The following is a 17,203-nucleotide window of genomic DNA, read 5'->3' on the forward strand; positions in this document are numbered from 1 at the left end:
TCCTCCATCTCTATCCTCCTTACCCCACAGCATGATTTTATCACATTTTCTACAGAACTTTTATGCCCTTTTTCTCTTTAACTGTGCATTGCCATGTTCCCTTTTTATTCCTGTGACACCCTGAAATTCTATCCTCCTAGAACCCAATAAGTTTATACCTTTAACTTTCTTGTGCCTGCTCTCCCTTTGTATTCTTGAGTCTGGCATTGATTTTTATCCCCTGAGCAATGTGTATTTTCCCTTGAAGATCTTGCTCCTACCATATCACTTTGATAGTCTTGAATGCTGAAGTTTTCTCCAGAATTTATTGTCATCATGCCTTAATTGTTCTATCTGGATCTCTTCTATGCTCAGCTCGGTCTTTTTCACAAAACTTGACTTTCTTACATAAGATAAAAAAAATATAGATCTCTCAAATATTTCCCATAGAATTCACATTCACAGAAAAACATTGTCTCATGTGACATTCTTAGAAAATATAATAGGGAATGGACAGAAGATGGAGGGCTAGCGGGAGGCTGCATTCCTTCTCACTCCATAACTCAGGTTTCAAGCAGAAGATATCTGTTTCTCTGTGAGGCAGTTTTTGCTTCTTATTCCCTGCTGTTTACCCCATTTCTCCACTGTGATTACCTGTAGTCTGTCAGCATATAGACTACTTTTTGAGTGCAGAATTCTCACTGACTGGTGCCTATCATCCACCATTTTCCCATTTGCCTGCCTCATGCCTGCCCATCACCTGTCTTTAAGTTCTCTCAGGTCACTGCCTGAGGTCCACCTGCTGATCATTCACCATTAGCCTGCAGATCAACCACAAACTGCCAGTGGATCACCAGTTGCCTGCTGTTGCCTGGGAGTCCACTGTAACAGTACCCACAGTTTGGTTACACATGGATGCCTCCATTTTGAGAAAACAGCCAGGACCTGTAGGATACTTGGCCAGACTGACCAAGCCATGGCTCCAGGACTCCTCAACCAGACTGACCACACCCCACCTCCAGGACCCCTGCCCAACAAACCACACCCCATCTCCAGGACCACTGACTGACCACACTCATACCTCAAGCTGCAGCTCCCCATTTGCCAACACATTTGGAAGCCAGTGCAGCCATCTTCATTTATCCTGGAAGTGGAAGCTCCCATCTTTAGGTGGGGCAAATCCCATCCTGAGTTGCCTGTTGGAGACTGGAAACTCACTGTCAGGTACCCCTCATGCAACTGAAGACTGGGAGGTTTGAGTACTATATGAATGTTATAGTGCAGAATTTCTTTTTCTATTTTTTCTCCTTTTTGAAAATTTTAAATATTTATTTTCTTACATTTCTTGTTCTATTTCCCTTTTGTTTACCTGTTTTCAGAGTCTCTTTCTCCCTTTTCTCATGCTAACAACTAACTTCTTTTGATTACACTCTCACTCTTTCTATCACCTAGAACTTCTATATACTCTTTTCTTATTCCATTAACAGGTACATCCTACACCTCTCCCCACCCTCTTTGTCCTATATTAGAAACTGCAGACAATATTGCAAATCGATTTGTTATACTGTAGATAATAATTGAACTCATTCTGTTTATTATGACAATATTTTAATGCCTTCATAGGGGCTATTTGGTTTAGGGTGGCATATTTTCTGTACTGGGCACTGCTAATATTGATTTCCTCCTTAAAGAAGAGGTTTGAAACCTATAGGGTCACTATAAGCCTATGGAGGGAAACTGAAATACCCCAGATCTGCACTCCTAGAGGGGAAGATACATAAACAACATGAAAAAACAAGGGAAGAAAATGTTCCAAACAAACCTAGATACTATACTAATAGAACCCAGTGACAGCATGGTAGAAGAAAGTCAGAAAAGGAGTTCAGAATATACATAATTAAAATGATTCATGAAGCAAAGGATGAGATAAGAGAGCAAATGCAGGCAATGAATGATCACTCCAATAAGTAGTTGAAAGAGCAACTGCAGGAAGCAAAAGATCATTTCAACAAAGAGTAGTGAATCTAAAGAAAAAAAAATCAAACAAATCCTTGAAATGAAGGGAAAAAATAAACCAAATAAAAAACTCAATGGAAAGCATCACCAACAGACTAGATTACTTGGAATACAGAATGTCAGACAATGAAGAAAAAATATTTAATCTTGAAAACAAAGTTGCCCAAACAGAAAAGATGGTAAGAAATCATGAACAGAATCTCCAAGAACTATGGGACATCATGAAAAGAACAAATTTAAGAATTATCAGGATTGAGGAAGGCACAGAGATACAAACCAAAGGAATGGGCCACCTATTCAATTAAATGATGTCAGAAAATTCCCAAACTTGAAGAATGAAATGGAAAATCAAATACGAGAGGCTTACAGAACACCAATGCACAAAATTACAATAGACCCACAACAAGGCACATTATAATGAAAATGCCTAACATACAAAATAAAGATAGGGTTTTGAAGCCTGTGAGAGAAAAGTAACAGATTACATGTAGGGGAAACCAATATGGATATCAGCAGAATTCTCAGCCCAGACTCTAATAGCCAGAAGGGCCTGGAACAACATATTTCAAGCTCTGAAAGAACATGGTTGCCAACCGAGAATCCTATACCCAGCAAAACTGACCTTCAGATTTGAAGATGAAATAAAATCCTTCCATGAAAAAAAAAAAAGTTGAAAGAATTTACAAATAGAAAGCCTGCACTACAGAATGTTCTCAACAAAATATTCCATGAGGAGGGAATGAAAAACAACAATGTGGATCAGCAAAGGAAGGAACTACCTTAAAGGAAAAACCAAAGGAGAAACCAAGACAAGTTAAAGACCAAAAATAAGCCCAAATGACTGGGAATACAAATCATACCTCAACAATAACCCTGAACATTAATGGCCTAAACTAATCAATCAAAAGATATAGACTGGCAGATTGGGTTAAAAAGTAAGAATCAACAATATGCTGCCTACAACTGCCTCATCTCATAGAAAAAAATATCCATCAACAAAGGCGAAAGGGTGGGAATAAAACTACCATGCATACAGACTCAGTAAAAAAGGGGGGATTTTCATCCTTATATCAGATAAAGTGGACTTCAAGCCAAAGTTAATCAGAAGGGATAAAGAAGGACACTTCATACTTCTTAAGGGAACCACAAATCAGGAAGACATAACAATCATAAATATTTATGCCTCAAGCAACAACGCATCCATGTACATGAAACAAATCCTTCTCAACTCCAGGAATTGAATATACCAATGTACAATAATTCTGGTGACTTTAACCCACCACTATCACCACTGTATAGCTCTCCCAAACAAAAACTAAACAAAGGAAACATAGAACTGAATAACACAATCAATAACTTAGACTTAACAGACATATATAGAATATTCCATCCATAAATGAGTTGAATACACTTTCTTCTCAGCAGTACATGGATACTTCTCTAAAATAATATGTTATGCCATGTTATGCCATGAAGCAGCCCTTAGTAAATGCAAGAAAGTAGAGCTACTACCTTGTGTTCTATCAGATCATAATGAATTGAAATTAGAAATCAATGATAAAATAAAAAACAGAAATTACTCCAACCAATGGAGACTAAACAATATACTATTGAATGAAGCATGGATAACAAAAAACATCAGGGAGGAGATAAAAAAAAAATTCTTAGAGGTAAATGAGAATGATGATACAACATATCAAAATCTCTGGGACACTATGAAAGTAGTAATAAGAGGAGAATTCATTGCATAAATTGCATTCAAGAAAAGAATAAAAAGTCAACAACTAACTGACCTAACATTACCTATCAAAGCCCCAGAAAAAGAACAGGACAACACCAAAAGTAGTAAAAGATAGGAAGTAATTAAAATCAGAGCTAAAGTCAATGCAATTGAAACAAAAGAAACAATTCAAAATATTAACAAGACAAAAAGTTTCATTGAAAAAGTAAACAAAATAGATGAACCCTTAGTCACACTAATGAAGAGGAGAGAAAAAACTCAAATTACTAAAATTCATGATGAAAAAGGAAATATCATTAGAGACACCACTAAAATACATACCACAATGAGAAGCTACTTTGAAAATCTATACTCCAACAAAATAGAAAATATCAAAGACATTGACAAATTTCTAGAGACATATGATCCTCCCAAACTGAACCAGGAGGACATATACAATTTAAACAGATCAATTTCAAGCAAAGAAGTAGAAGAAGGCATCAAAACCCTACCAACCAAGAACAGCCCAGGACCAGATGGATTCTCAGCCAAGTTCTACAAGACCTTAAAGAAAAAAAAAAAAAAAAAAAAAAAGAAACTCTAATACTCCTCAAAGTATTCCAGGAAATAGAAAAGGAGGGAACCCTTCCAAACTCATTCTATGAAGCTAGTATCACTCTGATACCAAAATCAGACAAAGACACATCAAGGAAAGAAAATTATAGACTAATATCTCTGATGAATATAAATGCAATAATTCTTAACAAAATTCTGGCAAGTTGCATACAAAAACAAATTAAGAAGATAGTGCACCATGACCAAGTGGGGTTCATCCTGGGGATGCAAGCTTGGTTCAACATCTGGAAATCAATAAATGTAATTCATCACATCAATAGACTTAAGGTTAAGTATCATATGATTATTTCAATACATTCAGAGAAAGCATTTGACAAAATACAACACCTCTTCATGCTCAAAACACTAGAAAAAATGGGGATAGTAGGAACATACCTCAACATTGTAAAGGCTATCTATGCTAAGCCCATGGCCAACATCATTCTAAATGGAGAAAAACTGAAAGCATTCCCTTTAAAAACTAGAAAAAGAGCTGGGTAGGTGTGGCTCAGTGATAGAGTACATGCCTAGTGCATGTGAAGCACTGGTTTTGATCCTCAGGGTCACATAAAAATAAATAATTAAAGAAATTGTGTCCATTTACAACTAAAAAATTTAAAAAAGAACTGGAACAAGACAAGGATGCCCTTCTACATCACTTCTATTCAACATCATCTTTGAAATCCTAGCCACAGCAATTAGGAAAAGAAGAACTTAAGCTGTCACTACTTGCTTAAGACATGATTCTATATTTAGAGGATCCAAAAAACTCCACTAGAAAACTTCTAGACCTCATAAATGAATTCAGGACAACAGCAGGATACAAAATCAACACACATAAATCTAAAGCATTTTTATCCTAAGCTATGAAATGTCTGAAAGGGAAATGAGGAAAACAACTCTGTTCACAATAGCCTCAAAGAAAATAAAATATTTGGTACTCAATCTAACTAAAGTGGTGAAAGATCTCTACAATGAAAATTACAGAACATTAAAGAGAGAAATTGAAGAAGACCTTAGAAGATCTCGTGTGTTCTTGAATAGGCAAAATTAATATTATCAAAATGGCCATACTTCCAAAGGTACTATGCAGACTTAATGCAATTCCAATTAAAATACCAATGATATTTCTCATAGAAATAGAGAAAGCATTCATGAAATTCATCTGGAAGAACAAAAGACCCAGAATAGTCAAAGGAATCCTGAGGAAGAAGAGTGATGCAGGAGGTATCACAATACCACAACTTAAATTCTACTATAGAGCAATAGTAAGAAAAACAGCATGGTAGTAGCACCAAATAGACAGGTAGACTAGTGGTACAGGATAGAAGACACGGAGACATACCCACATGAGTACAGTAACATGACAAATGTGCCAAAAACTTACAATGGAGAAAAATAGCCTCTTCAATAAATGGTGCTGGCAAAACTGGAAATCCATATGCAGTAAAATGAAATTACACCCCTATGTCTCACCCTGTACAAAACTCAACTCAAAATGAATCAAGAATCTAGATATTAGACCTGAGACCCTCCACCAAATAGAAGAAAAAGTAGGCCTGAATCTCCATCACATTGGCTTAGGACCAGACTTCCTTAACAAGACCCCCATAGCACAAGAAATAAATGCAAGAATCAATAACTGGATAATCTTTCTTACAGCCTAATATGGTAATGAGTACATTTCCTATTCATATCGTGTCATAGTTAATTTGGGTCTGAATAGAAGTATGAACAATACAAATTTACTGCAATTGTAATGAAACATGGAGGAGCTCTTTAAAACTGACAAGGAGATAAAAAGTACTGTGCTGAGAAGCTGCAGGACAGAGACATGGCCTTGCTCTGAAGTGCCATGGTTGAGGTAGGCCTTAGAGGCAGGATGCCATGGATTCAAATCCTGAGCCAGTCAGTTACTGGAATGTGATTAATCTTCCCAGCCTTTTTGTCCTAGTTTCCTTCACATGTCAAATGAGAATATCACCAATATTTTCTTCATCCTGAGGCAGAAGAAAGGGATTTATATGCTACGGTGGAAAAACGTGGGCCAGAGCCAGCTGGCACATACCTGGCCTAGATCAAGAACTAAACATGACTGACCTCACCTAAGACACAGCCAAGGTGTCAGTGACGAGCACAGCATGCATAATCGACTCTCAGCTGTCCTATGAGGGATGTGTGCCACAGCATTCAGGTAGGCAAAAGTGGTCATGACTAAATGGCTTTTATTATACCAAGTTGGCTCCCCAAACATGGGGGCAATATGAATGAATTCACACTTGGATCAGAGAGATGGCACATGGACATGGAGATGAGCTAAGTCATATTTCAAAGACCCCCAAACTCTTAAAGACCATGTGATCCATCACTGAGGACATGTTGAGGACTTAGTCTAAACTAGTGAACATAAACTCTAACCCCATCATCTTAAGAAATTATATAAGAGGAACACCTCAGGGCTCAAGCATGGTTCAGTTGAAGAACACCTGCTCAGCATGCATGAGGCCCCAGGTCCAGGCCCTAGTTGTGGAACAAAAAGAGAAAAAAAATGACAAGATAATAAAGTGTAGAAGCTGAGTAATTGAAGCACAGATATAACTGACTCTGCTAATTCCAGGATTGAGACTTGCCTTCACAGCCTGACGGGATTCCATGCTGAATCAATCACAATTGTCACCAGAAGAACACACTGAACAAATCTATACTACATACAATCCTCATTACAAAGTGTTAGAGGGATAAACATAAGACAAATTCACATGAGGAATCACTTTTTTCTATATCTGAAAATGAGCCACATAGTGCAGTGCTTAAAACCACTCCCAAAATTGACACCTTTATGTTACAGTTTAGACCTGGAATGTCCCCCAGAGGCTCACATGGTCAAGGTTTTGTCCCCAGATGTGGCACTATTGGGAGATGGTGGAAATCAAGAGGTGAGTCACTGGGGGCATGCCCTGGCAGGGTGCACCTTGGCCCCAGCCCCTTCCTCTGCCTCTCTCTCTGCTTCTCGGCTGCCATGAGGGAGGCAGCATGGCTTTCCCATGCTCCTCCACCATGAAGAGAGCATCATGGGCCTTGCCTTTGACCCAAAGCAAGGCAGCCAGTCAAACATGGTCTAGAACCCATGAATCTGAAACTGAGTCAAAATAAACCTTTCCTCTTTTTTTCTCAGGTTACTTTGTCACAGCAAAAGCCAACACAAATGTCTGATAAAGTTGTTTAATCATATTTATTATCTACTAAACATTTCCAAACAACACTTTTCATGGAACTGCCATTAAAAAGGTAGGTCATTTGCCTAAACAGTATTTCAAAAACATTTTCAACAATCATACCGCAGAATGGAACATACATGTGCATCAAAAAATGTGGTATATTATTGGCATGACAAAAACCATAAGCTACTCCATGCCAACCAAGTGGCCAGGAGACTCAGCAGTAAGCAGTCAGGGTTGTGCTGGAGTCTGACCCATTTTGATGCTTACTATTGGCACTCTTCAAGTCTCAGTACTCCCTATCTGTTGTGCCCATCTTGGCAAGCTATGATGAACCCTAAGTGCTCCCTTCAGGTGGCAGCTGCTGGGAATTCTGAAGATGACAAGGCTCCTCACCCCAGCACAACCCAGGACCCCTATGGGGCAGCTACTTCTGGATAACTGTAGGAAGACTGTCCTGCTTCCTTAGAAGACCTCCTTATGCTGTGAACATTCTGTGATCACTTCAGTGCATGGCATCATCATTACTGAAAAACCAGCTAAACTAAGTGGGTTCAATCCTGAATTCCTAGTGGTCACAAGTGCAAACTAGCAAAAATGTTAGGGGCAAATACTTGAGTTTCTAGTTTACCTACAGGAAAAATTCCATTATGGATGTTCATTCTAAAGAGGAAACTCATTAACATTAATCTTTTTAGAATATTTCACAAATGGTTCAAGGACAGAAAGGTTCTTTTATCTTTATTCCCTGAGTTTTCTTATATTTTATACTTTTCATATTCTTACTATATTTCAATTTTCACTTTATGTAAATTAAGGTAAATGTATCTCATGTAATAAGATTTAGCCTCTTTTTTACAATTGTAAGTGAATAATTTCCTTTCACCAAAATTTATGTTCTTTCTTCATTGACTCACAAGAAAGAGGCATTTAGAAACATGATACAGGGCATATTTCTTAACAGGATGTCAGTCTGGAACCACACTGTTTTCATTATACATAGTGAGGAGCCCAGTCAGAATGCAGAGAGGAAAAATAACACAGCAATTCTACAAGGGATTGTACCTGCAAGTGTGTGTGTTAGAAAGAAAGTATATGCAAACATGAACAATCACTCTATAAAGGAAAATACCAGGCATTCATGGATGGGAATAAACGAAGGGGAAAATATCGGGTATCATGTGACAGTGAAAGGAGCACAGATGTTGTCCTTCCCTGCATGGTTCTCTGGCTGAGTAGGAACACCAGCCTCCAGAGACTGGCCCCATTGCCTCCTCTCATAAACTCTAGGTGGAACCTCAACGCTCTTCTCTCCATCTACCGTTCTGTATGCATGGACTCTCCACATGCTGGTTAAGCTCAGAGCTAAAGTTCAGTCATCTCACACAGATGTCAGTTCACTACCCTGCACCATCTCAGCCCTCTCATTCCTTTGCAGGTGTTAGCAGGCCCTCCTCCATCACTGCAGAGCTCCTAGGGAATCTAGTGACCACCTCCATGTCATAAAACCTACTCACAATGAATCACCTTCATTTATGTACTCTTAACATTTCACTGCCACAGCAAATGGAAGAAATATACACTGTGTAATCTGCATTACACTGATGGAAAAAATGGTGACACAAATACATAGTTTGAAATAAAAAGTTTAGACTTAAAAATAAGCCATATAACATATTGGTTTATATCATACTCTGAAAGTGAGATCTTATACTTCAGGAAAAAGATTCTTCTTGTAAAACTATTTAATCATATGGATGACTTACCATCATTTCTAAACCTCTTAACTGAAAATGAATTAGGCAACTGATCAAAGCAGTACTTCCAAAGTGTTTCCAACAACTTCACTGTGGATTGGGAAGTGGGTGTGTGACAGGAAAAGGAATATGGCAAACCATGAGCACGAAGAAAACTGGAGCCTCCCAAAGCAACAGGTGTAAAGAACCAAGAGCAAACATTCAGGGACCACAGAGCTTGCCTAGCCCGTGACGTGGGACTGTGCTCACCTGTCCTGTCACCACTGCCATCCTCTCTCCACTGGGTAAGATGTTAAATTCCCCAGGAGAAGCTGAAGTCTGAAGCACACCCAGGTGCCCATGCTCCAGCCTCCCTGTCAAAATACAAAGCAGTCACCCTTTTCTGCCCTCTGGGTCCACATCTGGAACAGCTCAGGTGTACCACACTCCCCCAGAAAGTCCCATTGTGTGGTGGACACATCAGGCTGTGGTGTTGGCATCAATGGCAAACCAACCAGACTGTGTGTTCTCTGCAGGACAGAAGTACAGGGTAACAACCATCCTATGAAGATAAGAGTGCAGGCTTAACAAATCCCATTGTGTATGCTAGGAAAGTTGGTTACAATCATCTTTACAAATTATTCATAGAGAACTCAAAAATGACAGATGATATTTTATATTTAATGCCCACATTATTACATACCCTTACTATATTTTTATTTTTGCTTCATGGAAAAAGGTGCTTTCTGTGTGTCTTAGTTGGCAAACAAGAGAGAGACATTTAGAAACACAGTAACGATGGTGGTGTATGCTTTTAATCCCAGGGACTAGTGAGACTAAAAATGGAGGATGCACATTAAATACCAGGCTGGGCAACTCAACAAGGATCTGCCCCCAAATTGAAATAAATAAATAAATAAACCAATGAATAAATAAACAAATAAAGGGGTTAGGGATGTCCCTTGATGTTAAGTGGGCCTTGGGCTTAAGGACCATAACTGAAGGAGAGGGGAAAGGAAAATGTAGTATAAGTTGCACATTCATCAAGAATAACGCAGACTCTCAGGTGTCCATGTCTGAAGAAGCACTTTGGCGGAACTTTCATCCTCCTACATACTTACTCTAGGGCAGAGCACAGAATAACTCAGGTACAAAGCATGATTATCTGTTCCCAAGATTATATGTTCAATCCACTATAGAAGAAGAAAATCTATTAGAAATCTCTTTGAACCCTAGGACACTAATGGTGTGTGGTAAATTGCTAATATAAAGAATCCCCACGGACACAGCAAAAAAGCTGGAGTATCCATCCTCATTTCAGATAATGTGGACTTCAAGCCAAAACTAGTCAGAAGGGATAAAGAAGGACATTACATGCTGCTTAAGGGAAGCATAAATCAGCAAGACATAACAATCATAAATATCTATGCCCCGAACATTGGCTCATCCACGTACGTCAAACAAATCCTTCTCAATTCCAGAAATCAAATAGACCACAACACAATAATACTAGGTGATTTTACCACTACTCTCTCACCACTGGATAGATCTTCCAAACAAAAATTGAATAAAGAAACCATAGATCTCAATAACACAATCAACAATTTAGACTTAACGGACATATATAGAATATACCATCCAACAAAGAACGAATACACTTTCTTCTCAGCAGCACATGGATCCTTCTCTAAAATAGACCATATTTTATGCCACAAAGCTACTGTTAGCAAATACAAGAAGATAGAGATACTACCTTGTACTCTATCAGATCATAATGGATTGAAATTAGAAATAAATGACAGAATAAAAAACAGAAACTTCTCCAATATCTGGAGATTAAATAATACACTATTATATAATGAATAGATAACAGAAGACATCAGGAGGGAAATAAAAAAATTCTTAGAAGTAAGCGAGAACAAAGACACATCATATCAAAATCTCTGGGACACTATGAAAGCAGTACTTAGAGGAAGATTTATTTCATGGGGCGCATTCAAAAAAAGAAGTAGAAATCAACAAATAAACGACTTAACACTGCAGCTCAAAGCGCTGGAAAAAGAAGAGCAGACCAATACCAAAAGTAGTAGAAGACAGGAAATAGTTAAAATCAGAGCCGAAATCAACAAAATCGAAACAAAAGAAACAATTGAAAAATTAACAAAATAAATAGCTGGTTCTTTGGAAAAATAAATAAAATTGATAAACCCTTAGCCACACTAACAAAGAGAAAGAGGGAGAAAACTCAAATTACTAAAATTCGGAATGAACAAGGAAACATCACAACAGACACGAGTGAAATACAAAACATAATTAGAAGCTATTTCGAAAATCTATACTCCAACAAAACAGAAAACCTCGAAGACATCAACAAATTTCTAGAGACATATGAATTACCTAAACTGAACGAGGAGGACATACACAACCTAAATAAACCAATTTCAAGCAATGAAATAGAAGAGGTCATCAAAAGCCTACCAACAAAGAAAAGTCCAGGACCAGATGGGTTCTCAGCCGAGTTCTACAAAATCTTTAAAGAAGAGCTCATTCCAATATTCCTCTCAAAGTATTCCATGAAAGAGAAGAGGAGGGAACCCTCCCAAACTCATTCTATGAAACCAATATCACCCTGATACCTAAACCAGACAGAGACACATCGAGGAAAGAAAATTTCAGACCAATATCCTTAATGAACATCGACGCAAAAATTCTAAACAAAATTTTAGCAAATCGAAAAAATTGGGGTAGTGGGAACATTCCTTAACATTATAAAGGCAATCTACGCTAAGCCCATGGCTAATATCATTCTAAATGGTGAAAAACTGAAAGCGTTCCCCCTAAAAACTGGAACAAGGCAGGGATGCCCTCTTTCACCGCTTCTATTCAACATCGTCCTTGAGACTCTAGCCAGAGCAATCAGACAAACCAAAGAAATTAAAGGGATACGAATAGGAAAAGAAGAACTCAAACTATCCCTGTTCGCTGATGACATGATTATATATTTAGAGGAACCTGGACATTCCACCAGAAAACTTTTAGAACTCATAAGTGAATTCAGTAAAGTAGCAGGTTACAAGATCAATGCTCATAAATCCAATGCATTTTTATACATAAGTGATGAATCTTCAGAAAGAGAAATTAGGAAAACTACCCCATTCAGAATAGCATCGAAAAAAATAAAATACTTGGGAATCAGTCTCACAAAAGAGGTGAAAGACCTCTACAATGAGAACTACAGAACACTAAAGAAAGAAATTCAAGAAAACCTTAGAAGATGGAAAGATCTCCCATGTTCCTGGATAGGCAGAATTAATATTGTCAAAATGGCCATACTACCTAAAGTGCTATACAGATTCAATGCAATTCCAATTAAAATCCCAATTATGTACCTTGCAGAAATAGAGCAAGCAATTATGAAATTCATCTGGAAGAATAAAAAACTTAGAATAGCTAAAGGAATCCTCAGTAGCAAGAGTAAAGCAGGGGATATCGCAATACCAGATCTTCAACTCTACTACAAAGTAATAGTAACAAAAACGGCATGGTATTGGTACCAAAATAGACAGGTAGATCAATGGTACAGAATAGAGGACATGGACACAAACCCAAATAAATACAATTTTCTCATACTAGACAAAGGTGCCAAAAATATGCAATGGAGAAAAGATAGCCTGTTCAACATATGGTGCTCGGAAAACTGGAAAACCATATGCAACAGAATGAAATTAAAACCCTATCTCTCACCCTACACAAAACTCAACTCAAAATGGATCAAGGACCTCGGAATCAGACCAGAGACCCTGCATCTTACAGATGAAAAAGTAGGTACAAATCTTCAACTTGTTGGCTTAGGATCAGACTTCCTTAACAGGACTCCCATAGCCCAAGAAATAAAAGCAAGAATCAACAACTGGAATAGATTCAAACTAAATGATTCACATCAGCAATGTGAAGAGTGGGAGAATATCTTTGCCACTCATACTTCAGATAGAGCACTAATTTCCAGAATCTATAAAGAACTCAAAAAACTCTACACCAAGAATACAAATAATCCAATCAACAAATGGGCTAAGGAAATTAACAGCCAGTTCACAGAAGAAGATGTACAAGCAATCAACAGATATATGAAAAAATGTTCAACATCTCTAGTAATAAGGGAAATGCAAATCAAAACTGCCCTAAGATTTCATCTCACCCCAATTAGAATGGCGATTATCAAGAACACAAGCAACAATAGGTGTTGGTGAGGATGTGGTGAAAAAGGAACACTCATACATTGCTGGTGGGGTTGCAAATTAGTGCAGCCACTCTGGAAAGCAGTATGGAGATTCCTCAGAAAGCTTGGAATGGAACCACCATTTGACCCAGCTATCTCACTCCTTGGCCTATACCCAAAGGATTTAAAATCAGCATACTACAGAGATACAGTCACATCAATGTTCATTGCTACTCAATTCACCATAGCCAGATTGTGGAACCAACCTAGATGCCCTTCAGTTGATGAATGGATAAAGAAACTGTGGCATATATACACAATGGAATATTACTCTGCAATGAAGAATGATAAAATTATGGCATTTGCAGGCAAATGGATGAAATTGGAGAATATCATGCTAAGTGAGATAAGCCAGTCTCAAAAAACTAAAGGACGAATGATCTCGCTGATAAGCGGATGGGGACATATAATGGGGGGGTGGGAGGGTTTAGCATTAGGGTTAGGGTTAGGTTTAGGGTTAGGGATAAGGAGTGTGGTAAGAATGAAGGAAAGAAGGACTGTATAGAGGGAAAAGAGGGGTGGGAGGGGTGGAGGGGAAAGGGAAAAAAATAATCAAATATCATTGCCCTATGTAAACGTATGATTACACAAATGGTATGCCTTGACTCTATGTACAAATAGGAAAACAACATGTATCCCATTTGTATACAATAATAATAAAAAAAAGAAAAAAAACTGAAAAAAAAATAAAGAACCCCACTGAAGTGCAACAAAATTGTGTTGTAGGAGAAACATGATTCACTCAGACTTATGTGAAAAGATTATATTGTTAATTACCATATGAATTCTGAATAAATCAGAAGTAAATGTAACATCAGCAGGTAAAGGTGATTCCTCATGAAGAACATGCTGCTTTGGTTCTTCAGGTTGGTCTCTTCTCTCTGATAACTATTCAGTTACAAGAACTAGAAAAATTGCTCACCAATCATGCTAAACATTAAACGCAGCAGGTGGCCACCATTTCCCTGCATTCTTCCTGGACCTAGATAGTCCCTAAGAACACAGTCCTCTTCTTCAATACAAAGCCAGTGCCTATGGTCTTGGCTGCCCTTCTTCATGCAGTTGGTAGAGGGTTCCTACATCTCACACTGGATCATGTGGACAAGGGTGCACAGAACACAGCAAGCAGGACGACCAACATCCTAATTCTACATCCTGCTCAGCCCCTTCCAAATTCTCCTTCATGCAGACACTACTGAATTTTAGTAGTGTCCTCTTCCTCCAGGAACAAGGACAGCAGTGATTCTCGTTCATGAAGTAAGGCCTTTGCTCCCATAGGTTCCTTTCTGAACACAACCATGATAGCTCTATAAGGCACAGAACCCAAGATGAGCAAGGGATCTTTCCAAGAAATCTCTATGAAAGAGACACTTTACAGCCTGAAGATAACTGATACTTCTCAAACATCCCTGCACCTTTAACATGTCATGAGATTCAACAGGTTCTGACTTGTAATTACTCCACAGTATGCAAGACCAGAAGCTAATCTTGAGGAATCAGAGACTTATTGTTCTATAAATTCTGACATGGAGTATTATGTGAGAATTGGGAAATAATGTCACACTCCAGTACATTTGTTACAGTCTTCTAGGATGGAATCACTGGTGAATGCTCAGGACACTCCCTTGATGAATGAACTATCCAGGGTCACAGTGTCTGTCTGATTTCTCACCAGAATAAATCTCAGGACAACAAAATCACAAATGTTTGACAAAAAAATCAGCACATTTCTGACACGTTGAAGGTTGCACTCTGAGTCAATCATTGTGTTCCAGGGATTTAAGCCCTTGGATTTAATGTCCATCATGCACAGGACTCTTGTACAGCTTTCTCAAAGATGTTCCTTTAATGCCCACTGGATTCTGAGGCCTGGAAGCCTTTGTCCTATGTGCTCTGAGTTTTACAGATGTTGCTCTTTAGCATGGACTTTGACTACTGCTTGTACTCATGATGTGGGGATGCCACCTTCCTTGCATTCAAGCTATATCTCCAGAACGTCTTCTCCAAAGATGTGCAAGCTGTGAACTGTGCCAGAAGACCTTGGCATAGGCAGACATTTCTGTGGTCTCTCTTCAGCGTGGATCAACTTATGTCTATGGAAACAGGAGCACCGAAGACAGGCTTAGCCAAAGTCATTATGCTTTTGTGCCTTACCTGATGTGTACAGAGAGCTGAGTGCACACTAATGATTTGTCACTATTTGTACATCTGCTGGAGAAAAACCTGGCCAGTCTGTCTTAATGACAGACTTTTACCTTAGGGCCTGTTTACATCCAATGCATGGGTAAGGTGCCTCTCCATCACTGACTTTTCCTGTGCTTCACATGTTCTGGTATTTTTGAGCATGTTATATCTTCCTAGTTGTGTTTATACTTTTCCCTTATACTTGATTCTCCCTATATCTGTGCAGATTTCCCCTTTGTAGACAACACAGGAAACATAGTACCCAGGCAGAGGTGCACCCCTGTAATCCCAGACCCAGGAGGCTGAGGCAGGAGCTAAGACAACCTCAGCAACACAGTGAGACCCTATCTTTAAAAAACAAACAAACAAACACACAGGGATTAGGAATTTACCTCAATGGTAGGTCTGGGTTCAATTCCCAGTTAAAAAAAATAATAAGGAAACGTGCAAATGGAAGAGCAGGCTGTGTCTAAGCGGAGACCGTGTGTTCCACATAGTAGGTGATGCTCAGGGTGTAGGTGAGCAGCATGATCTGTGCCTGAGAAGTCCACCCTGGCTCGAAAATAGCAGAATCTCAACAGCCCATTGAGGACTTCAAGGGCGGTGCCTCAGGTGGTGACACGCTCATGTGCACCAGTCTATCTAAATGCATTACATACACTAATTTATCAGTTTAAACAACAGCCCATGAAAAGAAGGAATGCTCCTGTCACTTTGCACACACAACCGAGTTGCAGACACACTAGAAAAGTTACCGGGAGTCAGGGAGTGCAACACCCTAGGGCAAAACCCAACCCAGGTGTCCTGGAATCAGAGCTGAACCTGAGCAATCAGAGACTTAGGGACAGGGACTGTGCAGTGGAAACTGACAGCAGGTTTCGTAAGTGAGATGTGGAACAGGTCCAGAGCACCATCATGGATCTGCAGGTGCACAGGCAGGGGCAGGTGCAGGAAGGTGCCCCCATTACTGCCAGCACATTCCCAGCCCAGCACAGAACCAGAAGCCTGGGGCAAGGCGGAAGGTACACGCCTCACTTTACAAAAGCATAAAATGGATTTCCAGTAATGAGGACTGAACTCAGGTGCTTCACCACTGTGCAACACTGCCAGTCCTTTTTTTTGTTGGTTTTTTGGTACCAGGATTGGTAGTACCACTAAGCAACTACCCCGCTCTACTTTTTCTTTTGAGACAATTAAAGTCACAAATCTTAAAAGTCAGTTTCAGATGCTTGAAATGACCCCAATTGAGTTCCCATGCACCATGGATTAAATACAGACATCAACGCAGGAGAATAATTAACGCCCTCAATTATCAGGAAATGAAACACCACATTCTTAACCAACCAATGGAAACAACAGGAAAAGGATTCCGAAAATACTGGAAACAAAAGCAAACTAAAAATAAATACACCAAAAATCAAGCAATACAGTGAAGAAAAATCAAAAGGAGGACATTAGG

This window comes from Sciurus carolinensis, chromosome 16 (assembly GCF_902686445.1).
Source record: "Sciurus carolinensis chromosome 16, mSciCar1.2, whole genome shotgun sequence".
Taxonomy (NCBI): Eukaryota; Metazoa; Chordata; class Mammalia; order Rodentia; family Sciuridae; genus Sciurus; species Sciurus carolinensis.